We start from the raw sequence: 13313 nt of genomic DNA, 5'->3' as shown, positions 1-13313 counted from the left end.
TTTACATAGAGTGTCGTTACTTTTTCAATAAGCTCGTATGGTCAGCACTTTTCTTAACATAAAATAACCTAGAGCTTGTGAACTATTTTAATCCCTATACATCCTCAAATGAGGGCCAATTTAATCGAACGGTGAGCTAAATTTTTTTTCATTGACAAGGTAAAGATGGGTTATAGATTTTCTATCTGTTTTATCTATTTGGTATCGAAAGGTTGAGTAAATTATCGAAAAGCTGTGGATATGTTATGGAAAAGTTATTGATTTCTTATTGCAGAGTTACCAATTCGTTATAGACGATTTAATGAACCCATCTATTATGTTATGGGACAGATACCGATAAAAGCGCGATATAAAAGCAACGACACATCTGTAGCTTACTGATAAGGAGCCGATGACTCCGCGGTAATTTCGCTTTCGATAGTAAGCCGGCAAAACAACAATCTATAATTGCCTTAAAGAAGCCGTCAAAGTATTTTTCAAATAGTACGAATTTATTTTTATGGTTTTACTTCAACCGCTGTGCGAGCTCTAGTTAATGCAAAAGACGTACGTCTGTATATTGACACATCGAAATTCATGATCATGTCTTTTTTGCATTTAGGGCCTCATTCTCTATTACGAAACGAACGTTCGTTTCTCCTCAGAGATGAATAGCTAGTGTATTTTTTTTTTTTTTTTGGGATTTGGGATGAATGGCAGGGTTCTATGACCACAGCGCCAGGTACAAAATCAAAATGGTCTTTCTAGATTGTCGTTTCATTTCACATGTTTCTACGGTATTCACAATAGCTCCGTTATTCAATTATATTTAAATTCTATCATTTCTCTTAATAATGTTAATTTTTTTGTTTTTAAATGGCACCACGCCAGGCGCAAAATCAATAATATGCATTTCAAAACTAGAGGAGAAAAGCTATCCTTAAAACAGGCCCAAGGATGCTCTGCTCATCCCAACTTCCCATGTTCACAAACAGGCGAGAATCAAGCCATCCCTCCAGCTCAACCAAACCAAATATAATAAAAATATTTTTAGCTGAGCTGTGGATAGCTGACGCAAACGTTGAACGTTGAAACCCAAAATCGAACTGCGCTAGTGTATTTCATTTGACAAGTGATTCGCCTTCCTGTTTGACCTAAAGTAAGAAACGTGGTGGAAAGCCACACAAAAAACAACACACCTCAAAAAATTAGAGGGGGTGTGCAGACTATCGATGCTTGGCATTACGGTAGCCCTGAAAACAACCCCGACGGCTGCACTGTATGCCATTATGCACATTCCACCTGTAGACCTGGTAGCAAAGAACATAGCATTAACAACCGCAACCAGGCTCGGTGCCTCGGGGCAGCTTGAGCGCCGACCATATGGCCACAGTAGTATAGCGCCATCAATCACAAGACGAACAGACAACCTGATTCCCTATCTGCGCTTCGAGGGAGATCTTAAGGCCACACTAGAGATGGACTGTTGGCGCAAAGGTGCGCAAATGGCGGAAGAGGCGATACATGTGTACACACGTGGTTCCAAAGTAGTGGAAGGAGTAGGGTCTGCGGTATACTGTGCTGATCCGGAAATAAGCAGATCCTACAGGCTGCCGGATTACTGTAGCGTTTTCAAAGCGGAAATATTAGCCGTAACCAAAGCAGTAGAAACCCTGGAAGAGAATAGCTTAAGCTGCAACCGTGTTAACTTTTATATTGACAATCAAGCAGCAATTAAGGCAATAATCTCGCATAGCACAGCATCTAAGTGCGTGTTAGAGTGCAAGCAGTCCCTGGAGAGAATCGGGACAGGGAGAAGCATACATCTGTATTGGGTCCGAGGCCATATGGGAGTAGATAGGAATGAAAAAGCGGACGGACTAGCTTAAAAGGGCGCATCCCTTGAAGCTTGCTCCGTAGACGTCCCAATTAGACTGGGCAAAATTAAGCGAAGGCGAGAGGTGCACATGATCGACCAAGCGGGAAAGGCGTGGGTTCAAATGCGGGCTGTAAAGTGTCGAAGATTATATGTAGGTCTTACAACCTTAGACTAACAAAGTTGCTTCTATCATTAAAAAGAGAGGACTGTAGACTCATGACGGGTATTCTGACTGAACACTGCCTTCTGGCGTCACATACCTTTAAATTAGGCTTGGTCAGTGATAGCAGATGTATGAAGTGCGGGTTGGAGGAGGAAACGATCGAGCAGGTTCTGTACTCGTGCCCGCCACTTGCCAGGCTAAGACTCCAGCTGTTAGGAGTGATACAGCTGTCAGATCTAGAATCAGCAAGTGGCTTAAGTCCTAGGAAGCTTCTAGTATTTGCCAAGAGGACTAAGTTATTTTATAACATAGGTCCTTGTTTTTGAAAGGGTTTTTCAGTTTGGTCGTTAAAACAAACTTCTGGTAACACTGCGGACTCTATGTGAGGTCCTCATGGACCGGCCAGTTCAACCTAGCCTACGAAACGTAAAGTCCGAACGCAAAAGATAAAGAATACCATTGCTAGATGAAATCGTTTGTTGGCGAATCGTTCTTCTGAGCTATCATTCACAATACAGAATGAAACCCTTAGATTTCCGCATGTTTCACCGAACTTTTTTTAGACACTCCATTATACTCATGCAAATCGTTTGCTAGAGTACAAATCGCAAGTTTTTAACAATTTTCTTTCGTCCATGTTTCCTTTTGTCGCATTTTTCGTGCAACAGTGCGTAAAATGCTGTCGCATGCAATGTTTTAACGTCAACAAATTCTTCAATAAAGTTATTTGCGTATCGATGCGATCAATATTTCAGTGCAGGCAATCCCATTTTAAAATAAATACAATTTTTTTTTCACATTTGCGAAAAAGGCTGAAGTCTCCCCAAATCTGTCGCATTTTATCGTCAATACTTGGTATTTCGATATAAAATTGAATTGCATGAATGTAAATCTCTTAATAGTACTTGCACATATTTCATCTGCGCTTCATTGTAGTACGGGAAGTTTATTTTTCATTTTAATCTTCATAATCGTCAATGCTGTAAAAGTTGTCCTTGTCAAATTTGTTGTACCAAATGTGTCAATTGTTTATTTTTCATACTCTATCTTGGCAATGTCTTGTCTTCCTGATTACTTTCATTGTCAGTGATATGAGAATATATGCTGCTTGTTTGTCATACAAGCTTTTGCATCGCTTAAGGCCATTTTAAAAATAGAAACGTTCAAAAGCGGAAGAGACGCATTTCATGGATAGACCGGAAATTAAGTACAACCATGAGCTTGGGGCACATCTTTATACTCTATACTTGCATTTTTATGTATGCATGTACGCTGTCAAGAAGCTAGCCATAAAAACAAGTTATCTACAAAGGCCAAAGTTATCTAGAATGTTCACATGTGTATTTTTAACACGCTTCAATTTGCTATACGTATATGTATGTGTGTACGCGTGCTTGTAACAGATTTTTGCACCGTGTGTACCCTGCAGTTGTTGTTGTTGTTATTCCGATAAGAACACTCCACGAAGGCCATGAGGAGTTTTATCGATGTTGATGGTCTTTTGCCAGATGCAGATCCGGCACGTTCCGGTACTAGCCCGACAATCTCGGGGACGATTTGGTATGACCACATGAAACCTTTTAGGCCATCCCGCCCTCACACTCCCTACATCCATCACACTCCCTACATTCGGGGAGAACCAAGAGTTTATATATCACACGCAACTTCGTTTTCCTTTTCGTGAATTGAAATCCATTTTTGAGAATTCTTAGAATTAATTTCCTTTTTTCCAGGAACAAATTGATATGTTTAATTATATTCCTTTTCGTGAACTATTAAGACTATTTGCATTATTTCTATATTTATCCGTCATTAAGGTGAAATTTGTCTATAACAAACTTTTTGTCTGTGCGGTTTAAATATGCATACCTACGATTATTTTGAGCTTAAAATATATTCCACTTTGCTTAATTTAATTTTTATCATAAATAAATCGCTAAATATATAAATTTCAAAAGTAATAAATGTGTCGGATTAAAAGTCAAAACATTGAATGTATTTGATAGTAGGGTGTTGCATTATTTATATTTGATCCGAAGACGTTGATCAAAAATAGAATTCCAAAAAAAAGGAAAACATACGAACAACTTTGAAACACCAGGAAGGTATCGCGTCAAACGATGCCGGATGAGTCAAACCACGTTGACGGTGTCAATCAATTTTTATTTATTTTCTGGAAAGTAAAGACAATTCTAAAAAACCTGAAGAAAGTGTTAAAACGAAATTACACATTGGACGCTTTTTCAAAATTTCGCATAGTTATGTTGAGATGACCAACGATAAAAGAGTATATTAACTTTCTTGACACAATGGTATGTTGTAATGGCACAAACTAATCGAGATAAATATAGACTCACCTATATCAAAATGATAAGAGTGAAAAAATAGAAAGAAAATAAAAAGAACTAAGCACTTCATTTATATAAATGCTTACTTGCATTGGAAAGTTAGCAGCAAAGGAGTAAACTTATCAATAACTATGTATACATAATGTAACTGTAGTGCTATGGAATGCACCACAGATCGAATGCATTTAACGACACAAAATATACACACACTTATAGATAGTGATCATATTTTACTGACCCAGATAATTACTTGAACTCAGCATGATTTTGTTTACATTTGACAACCCGTCACTTCGACCGACACATATGTCGATCAGTCACACCAACCGACATATGTGCCCATTAGTTATATTGAATGTAGAACCACATACATACATGCATAAATAGGTTATTAGAATATGCTGACTAAGCTACTGATTATTATGAATTTATGTACATATAATTTGTAAGTATTAATGTAAATATGTAGTTGTAATTTGTAACATTTTGTATAAAAGAAAATGTTTCTTGAATAAATAATTGATTGTTATTTTTACACTCGAACTTAATGGTTCGTCCAATAATTGTATACTTCATGGCGATCCTGCCAGCCTGATCACTAGTTAGCAGAAAATTTGCTAATAACCAAAAATCGCTAAGAAGATCTAGCTGACCAGAGATCCTGCCAGTTCTGCCAGATCCTGCTAAAGACCTGAAAGATCCTGCCCAGTTTTTTATACTCAGTTGAGCAGAGCTCACAGAGTATATTAAGTTTGATTGGATAACGGTTGGTTGTACATATATAAAGACTTCCATATATCAAAATAATCAGGTTCGAAAAAAAAATTTGATTGAGCCATGTCCGTCCGTCCGTCCGTCCGTCCGTCCGTTAACACGATAACTTGAGTAAATTTTGAGGTATCTTGATGAAATTTGGTATGTAGGTTCCTGAGCACTCATCTCAGATCGCTATTTAAAATGAACGATATCGGACTATAACCACGCCCACTTTTTCGATATCGAAAATTTCGAAAAACCGAAAAAGTGCGATAATTCATTACAAAAGACCGATAAAGCGACGAAACTTGGTAGATGAGTTGAGCTTATGACGCAAAATAGAAAATTAGTAAAATTTTGGACAATGGGCGTGGCACCGCCCACTTTTAAAAGAAGGTAATTTAAAACTTTTGCAAGCTGTAATTTGGCAGTCGTTGAAGATATCATGATGAAATTTGGCAGGAACGTTACTCTTATTACTATATGCACGATTAATAAAAATTAGCAAAATCGGAGAAGGGCCACGCCCACTTTTAAAAAAAAATTTTTTTGAAAGTAAAATTTTAACAAAAAATTTAATATCTTTACAGTATATAAGTAAATTATGTCAAGATTCAACTCCAGTTATGATATGGTGCAACAAAATACAAAAATAAAAGAAAATTTAAAAATGGGCGTGGCTCCGCCCTTTTTCATTTAATTTGTCTAGGATACTTTTAACGCCATAAGTCGAACAAAAATTAACCAATCCTTTTGAAATTTGGTAGGGGCATAGATTTTTTGGCGCTAACTGTTTTCTGTGAAAATGGGTTCGGTTGATGCCACGCCCAGTTTTTATACACAGTCGTCCGTCTGTCCTTCCGCATGGCCGTTAACACGATAACTTGAGCAAAAATCGATATATCTTTACTAAACTCAGTTCACGTACTTATCTGAGCTCACTTTATCTTGGTATGAAAAATGAACGAAATCCGACTATGACCACGCCCACTTTTTCCATATCGAAAATTACTAAAAATGAAAAAAATGCCATAATTCTATACCAAATACGAAAAACGGGATGAAATATGGTAAGGTAATTGGATTGTTTTATTGACGCGAAATATAACTTTAGAAAAGACTTTATAAAATGATTGTGACACCTACCATATTAAGTAGAAGAAAATGAAAAAGTTCTGCAGGGCGAAATAAAAAACCCTTAAAATCTTGGCAGGTATTACATATATAAATAAATTAGCGGTATCCAACAAATGATATTCTGGGTCACCCTGGTCCACATTTTGGTCGATATCTGGAAAACGCCTTCACATATACAACTACCACCACTCCCTTTTAAAACTCTCATTAATACCTTTAATTTGATACCCATATCGTACAAACTCATTCTAGAGTCACCCCTGGTCCACCTTTATGGCGATATTTCGAAAAGGCGAACACCTATAGAACGAAGGCCCACTCCCTTTTAAAAATACTCATAAACACCTTTCATTTGATACCCATATCGTACAAACAAAGTATAGAGTCACCCCTGGTCCAGAAAGGCCCACTCCCTCTTAAAATACCCATTAACACCTTTCGTTTGATACCCATATTGCACAAACGAATTCTAGGGTCACCCCTGGTCCACCTTTATGGCGATATCTCGAAACGGCGTCCACCTATGGAACTAAGGATTACTCCCTTTTAAAATACTCATTAACACCTTTCATTTGATACCCATATCGTACAAACGCATTCTAGAGTCACACCTGGTCCATCTTTATGGCGATATCTCGAAAAGGCGTCCACCTATAGAACTAAGGCCCACTCCCTCTTAAAATACTCATTAACTCCTTTCGTTTGATACCCATATTGCACAAACGAATTCTAGAATCACCCCTGGGTCACCTTTATGGCGATATCTCGAAAAGGGGTCCACCTATAGAACTAAGCCCCACGCCCTTTTAAAATAATCATTAACACCTTTCATTTGATACCAATATCATACAAACAAATTCTAAAGTCACCCCTGGTCCACCTTTATGGCGATATCTCGAAAAGGCGAACACCTATAAAACGAAGGCCCACTCCCTTTTAAAAATACTCATTAACACCTTTCATTTGATACCCATATCGTACAAACAAAGTCTAGAGTCACCCCTGGTCCACCTTTATTGCGATACCTCGAAAATGCGTCCACCTATAGAACTAAGGCCCACTCCTTCTTAAAATACTCATTAACTCCTTTCGTTTGATGCCCATATTGTGCAAACAAATTCTAGGGTCACCCCTGGTCCACCTTTATGGCGATATCTCGAAACGGCGTCCACCTATGGAACTAAGGATTACTCCCTTTTAAAATACTCATTAACACCTTTCATTTGATACCCATATCGTACAAACGCATTCTAGAGTCACCCCTGGTCCATCTTTACGGCGATATCTCGAAAATGCGTCCATCTATAGTACTTAGGTCCACGCCCTTTTAAAATGCTCATTAACACCTTTCATTTGATACCCATATCGTACAAACGCATTCTAGAGTCAACCCTGATCCACCTTTATGGCTATATCCCTAAATGGCGTCCACCTATAGACCTATGGCCCACTCCCTCATAAAATACTCTTTAATGCCTTTCATTTGATACACATGTCATACAAACACATTCCAGGGTTTCCCTCGGTTCATTTTCCTACATTGTTATTTTCCCTTATGTTGTCACCATAGCTCTCAACTGAGTATGTAATGTTCGGTTACACCCGAACTTAACCTTCCTTACTTGTTTAAATTTAAAATGTATAAACATTTTTTTTTCCTGCAACATTAAAAACGGAGCTATGTTAGCAGCAGTCCACTAAAAATACAAGTGGGAAGTATTGACATCAGAAATTTTTTAAAAACAATCGAACACAAATTCAGCACAAGAGTAATACGTTATAAGGCAGCATCAGTACAAACAGGAATATAATACCGGATGTATGCCTGGCAGCATAAGAGCATAAAGAAATGGAATATAGCATGGAAATTCTGACTGTTGGCATACTTTGGGAGACATCAAGAAAAGACCGGCAGCAAAATGATCATAATTAATACAAGTATATTTAAGTATTAGGAAAAATTGGCACCCTCACGGCCGCTCAACCAAGAGCAGGCATTTTTAATTTCTGCTTAGGAATTTAAAAAACTTGTATAATGTAAAAGTAAACAAGAAAAAAATAATAAAGGTCATAAGTAAAATGGAATGCATAGGATGCAAAATAAAATCCAAGTGGAAGTAGATACGAAAAATGTTCCAAACATTCCAGATGTTTGGTTAACAATTCTAATTTCTGTGTTCATGTTATTGATCATAACAATAGCTATGCTGCTCAAAAATTATATGAAGCTCAAATATAGGCAATTGAAACCCGTACAAGAACGTATCTAAATTTGTTTATCCAAACTGAGGAAGAGCAGTAGACAATTAAAAATACAGCTTCAAATAGTAACTCTCAAAATGCCGCAATCAAGAGTAAAGGCAGACTCATTAGCCCTGCCAAAGTTCAATAGCAAATTGTTGTAATAGAGATTTGTACACGCAGTTTCAGAGTAAGATGGCAACTAACTTTATTCAGTATAATACAAACAAGAGGTATAATAAAATAGTATGAAAAGAAAACTGATAATTAGAGTTGCCAGATTTATATTATTTAACAATACTTCCCTTTAATAGAACATCTGGCAACATTGTAAATATATATAAGTAAAAATTTACGACCATTAATTCAAATCCAAAATGTTTACATTGCAAAAACTATGTTAATAATAAATTCATTCTTAACAGCTGGTATAGCTTTCGTTAAACCATCTACCAACATCTTGCTTGTAGAAATGTACTCTAGCTTTAACGACTTATCTTCCAGCCTTTCTTGTATGAATATCACCTTTATGTCGACATGTTTAGTACGTGGAGAAAAATTGTTGTTACGAACAATATGAATTGCGCGTTTGTTATCGCAATACAATGTTGGTGTTTTTGCATCGCGAGGAATAAGCTAAGATTCCAATCGGTTCAACCAAATCGTTTCTTGCATTGCACCCACTATTGACATAAGTTCTGCTTCCGTTGATGACAATGCAACGGTTCGCTGTCTATGCGTTGACTAAGATATAGCACCACCCTGCATAACCAATATGTAACCAGAAGTTGATCGACGCTGATCAAGATCTCCCGCCCAGTCAGCATCGCAAAATCCAACTAGACCTTCAGCAGATTTTTTGTACACGATGCCTTTATTTATAGTTCCCTTCAAATATCGCATCACACGCTTCACTGCAAGCCAATGAGCTTTGCCGGGATTTTGTGTAAACCGACTCAGTAAATTGACCGCGAAGCTGATATCAGGTCGAGTGTTCTGTGCTGCGTATAATAGACAACCAATAGCCTCCATATATGGAACATTTTCCATCCCTTTCTTTGCTTCTTCAGTTTGTGGACACATTTCAATAGTTAGCTTCTGTGACAAATCAAGTGGCGTAGCAACGGCATTACAGTCATCCATTCCAAAACGTTTGAGTACACTGCAAATATATTCAGATTGATCAAGTTTTATTAGTTTTTTTACCTCATCTCTTTGAACTCGCATGCCCAATATGGATGACGCTGAACCCATTTCTTTCATTTTAAATCTGGAAGACAACTCGCTCTTAATACGCTGTGTAGCTTTTTTGTCATTTGAGAACACCAACACGTCGTCTACATAAATCGCTACGTAAACCATACTTTCATCTTTTACACAATAGTAGATACATTGATCCACTTCGCTTCGAACTAGTCCTAGACCGATGAGTACTGTATTCAATTTATCGTTCCAAACTTTGCTTGCTTGTTTCAAGCCGTATAGTGACTTTACCAAACGACATACTCTGCCTGAACCATCATCATAGCCTTCCGGTTGCTTCATGTATACTTCTTCACGAAGCTCACCATTTAAAAATGCTGTTACCGCATCTAATTGATGCACCGCCAAGTCATATTTCGCTGACATAGCGAACAAGAATCGCAATGAGTTATACCTAACTACCGGTGAATAAGTTTCCGAATAATCGACGCCTTGTTTCTGCGAGCAACCTTTCACGACGAGCCTTGCTTTATAACGAACAAGCTCACCAGCTACATCACGCTTCACTTTGAATACTCATTTTGAACTTATTGCCTTTTTACCAGCAGGCAATTTCGTAAGCACCCAAGTGTTGTTTGACTTAAGGGAATCAATCTCCTCTTCCATAGCACACTTCCAAGCACTTGATTCTGCACTATGCAATGCCTCTTCAACACTAACAGGGTCATCAGCATCAGACGCCACTGTCAACAACAAATTTCTTTTCGTTTTGTTTGAAATACGCTCTAACCGACGAACTGGATACAATTTATCATAATCGTCACTATGCATATAAACTGCTTCACTTTCATCAGGAGTCTCGTAGTCACTGTCCGAAAATTTGTTGACATCTAACAATTCGCTCACATTATCCTCCTCTGAATTGTTAATGTTACAATCTTCCCTTGTATCAATAATATCAATAACCAAATTTGGCTCTGTATGTTTCGTTACGTCACATGAATTTTCTATAAATGTAAAATCACGGCTCACAATAAACTTGTAATCAGATTTACGATAAAGCCGGTAAGCTTTTGACACAGCACAATATCCTACAAATATGCACTCATCTGATTTTGCATCAAGTTTTAAACGTTTTTGTTTCGGTATGCTTTTGACACAGCACAATATCCTACAAATATGCACTCATCTGATTTTGCATCAAGTTTTAAACGTTTTTGTTTCGGTATGTGAACCATCGCTATACAACCAAATATTCGTAAATGCTTTAAATTAGGTTTAACACCTGACCATATTTCTTCTGGACTTCGATTATTACCTCTACATGGAATTCGGTTTACCAAATATGCTGCCGTGTTTGCAGCCTCTGCCCAAAATATATTTCTCAGGCCAGAATCTAATAACATACATCTAACACGTTCAATCAACGTTCGGTTCATACGCTCAGCCACCCCGTTCTGTTCGGGCGTTTTTTGATGAACAATGCCAGAATCACGCAAAAAATTTTCAAATGGTTCGTTGCAATATTCAGTGCCATTGTCTGTCCTCAGCACTTTTATTTTACGGCCACACTGTGTCTCTCCTTCGCTTTAAAAAAAAATAAATAAATGTAAGGCGCGATAACCTCCGAAGAGATCTAAGGCCGAGCTTCTCTTCCAATTTGCGTCGTGCTCCTCTTGATTTTTCCCTACAAATTGGCCGGACGGGACCTACATGTTTTATGCCGACTCCGAACGGCATCTGCAAAGCAGATTAATTTTCACTGAGAGCTTTTCATGGCAGAAATACACCCGGAGTGCTTGCCACCTTACCTTTCTTGAAAAATCATCAACAAATACAAGTAAAAATCTTGCACCACTGAACGATTTTGTGCTAATTGGACCAAGCACGTCAGAATGTACGATGTCTAACAAATTTTCTGCACGCGTACCAGCTGATTTGTTTATATTTCTGGTTTGTTTACTTTTACAGCATATAATACACCCTTTGTCACTTGTGCTGCTGTAATTAACACCAAGCGTTGAAATCTGCACTCGTTTCATATTTTCCTTACAAATGTGTGCCAGCCTACGATGCCAAAGCTCAAAGTTATCAACTGTAGTCATTGCTCTCCCAACTTTATTTTTAACGCAATCCAACTTGTATAAATCGTTGACCGCAAATGCTTTTGCTATTAAATTGCCTTTAACATCGAAAATTTTACATACATTTTTTTCGAACACCACCTTTTTGTTTTGCTTAGTCATTTGTCGAACTGACAAAAGATTTGCACAAAGACTAGGAACATATTCAACATTTCGAACATTAGTTGGAATTTTCTGTTTGTTGACATTTAACAGTAGGCTAACATCTCCTACGCTGTTAACAGGAACTCGCTCACTGTTAGCTAAAATAACTTCGTTGTGTTCTGCTGCTCGAACTTTTGAAAGCAACTGTTGATCGTTCGTCATATGCGACGTTGCGGTTGAGTCGACTTACCATACACACTCGCCACTCTGAGAATGTAAACACGAATTCGCTAGCACAGAATTTGAAAACATAGCTGTCTTGCTTTTACTTTCTTTCTCATTTGCTTTTTTCGACTGTATAGATTTACGACACTCTTTACGCATATGGCCTTCCTGACCACAATTAAAACAACGAAACTTTTTACGACTCGAATTTTTGTCATTCTTTTTCGGTTGGAAATTCTTCGAAAACAAAGCGTTGTTGGTGGATTCCTAACTACAATCCAATTTGATGTCTTGCAACAACAAATTCTTTACGCTGTCGACGGTTAACTTCGATTTGGAATTTTCCACTGCCATAAGAAGAGCTTGATACTCATTAGGCAACCCAGCTAGCAATAAAGATGCAACCACTTCATCACCGACATTTAAACCTGCACTTTGCAATTTTATTGAAGTCATGACCACTTCGTTTACATAATCCTGCATGGACTGGAACTGTTCGAGTTTTAACTGCACCAGCTTTTTCAAAAGCTCTACCTTGCGAGTTAAACCACTGTCCTCATACGCTGCCATTATTGAATCCCATGCTTCTTTTGCCGTCTGTGCATTTGCTATGTGCGAGAAATTACTCGGCTCCATCATGAGCGTAATCTCCGCCAGCGCTCGTTCGTTTGTGTCACGATCTTTTTCCGAGGCATTTTCAGACAAACCTGCTTCGGTGATTTTCCAACAACTTTTCAGCACCAAGTATGATTTTGCATTTCGCCGCCAAACATCAAAATTTTCCCGACCGCGAAGTTTTTCGAAAGGAAAACTGAGTGTGCCCGTCGCCATTTTAATTAAATTAATATATTTAACATAACCTGTTGTAATAGAGATTTGTACACGCAGTTTCAGATTAAGATGGCGACTAACTTTATTCAGTATAATACACACAAGAGGTATAATGAAATAGTATGAAAAGAAAACTGATAATTAGAGTTGCCAGATTTATATTATTTAACAACACAAATCAAGAATTTGCATAATTTCTTCGAAAGCTCCAGATATCATTGAAGACAAACATAATCAGGAAGCTTCACAACAGCAGTTCTTATGGAAGTTATAAAGGCCGTCAAAGTACACAATTTAGACCACAGCCCTGACAAAACAATAAT

Source organism: Eurosta solidaginis, unplaced genomic scaffold, assembly GCF_040869045.1.
Source record: "Eurosta solidaginis isolate ZX-2024a unplaced genomic scaffold, ASM4086904v1 ctg00000428.1, whole genome shotgun sequence".
In the NCBI taxonomy this organism is placed as follows: domain Eukaryota; kingdom Metazoa; phylum Arthropoda; class Insecta; order Diptera; family Tephritidae; genus Eurosta; species Eurosta solidaginis.
Note: the sequence above shows the minus strand (reverse complement) of the source record.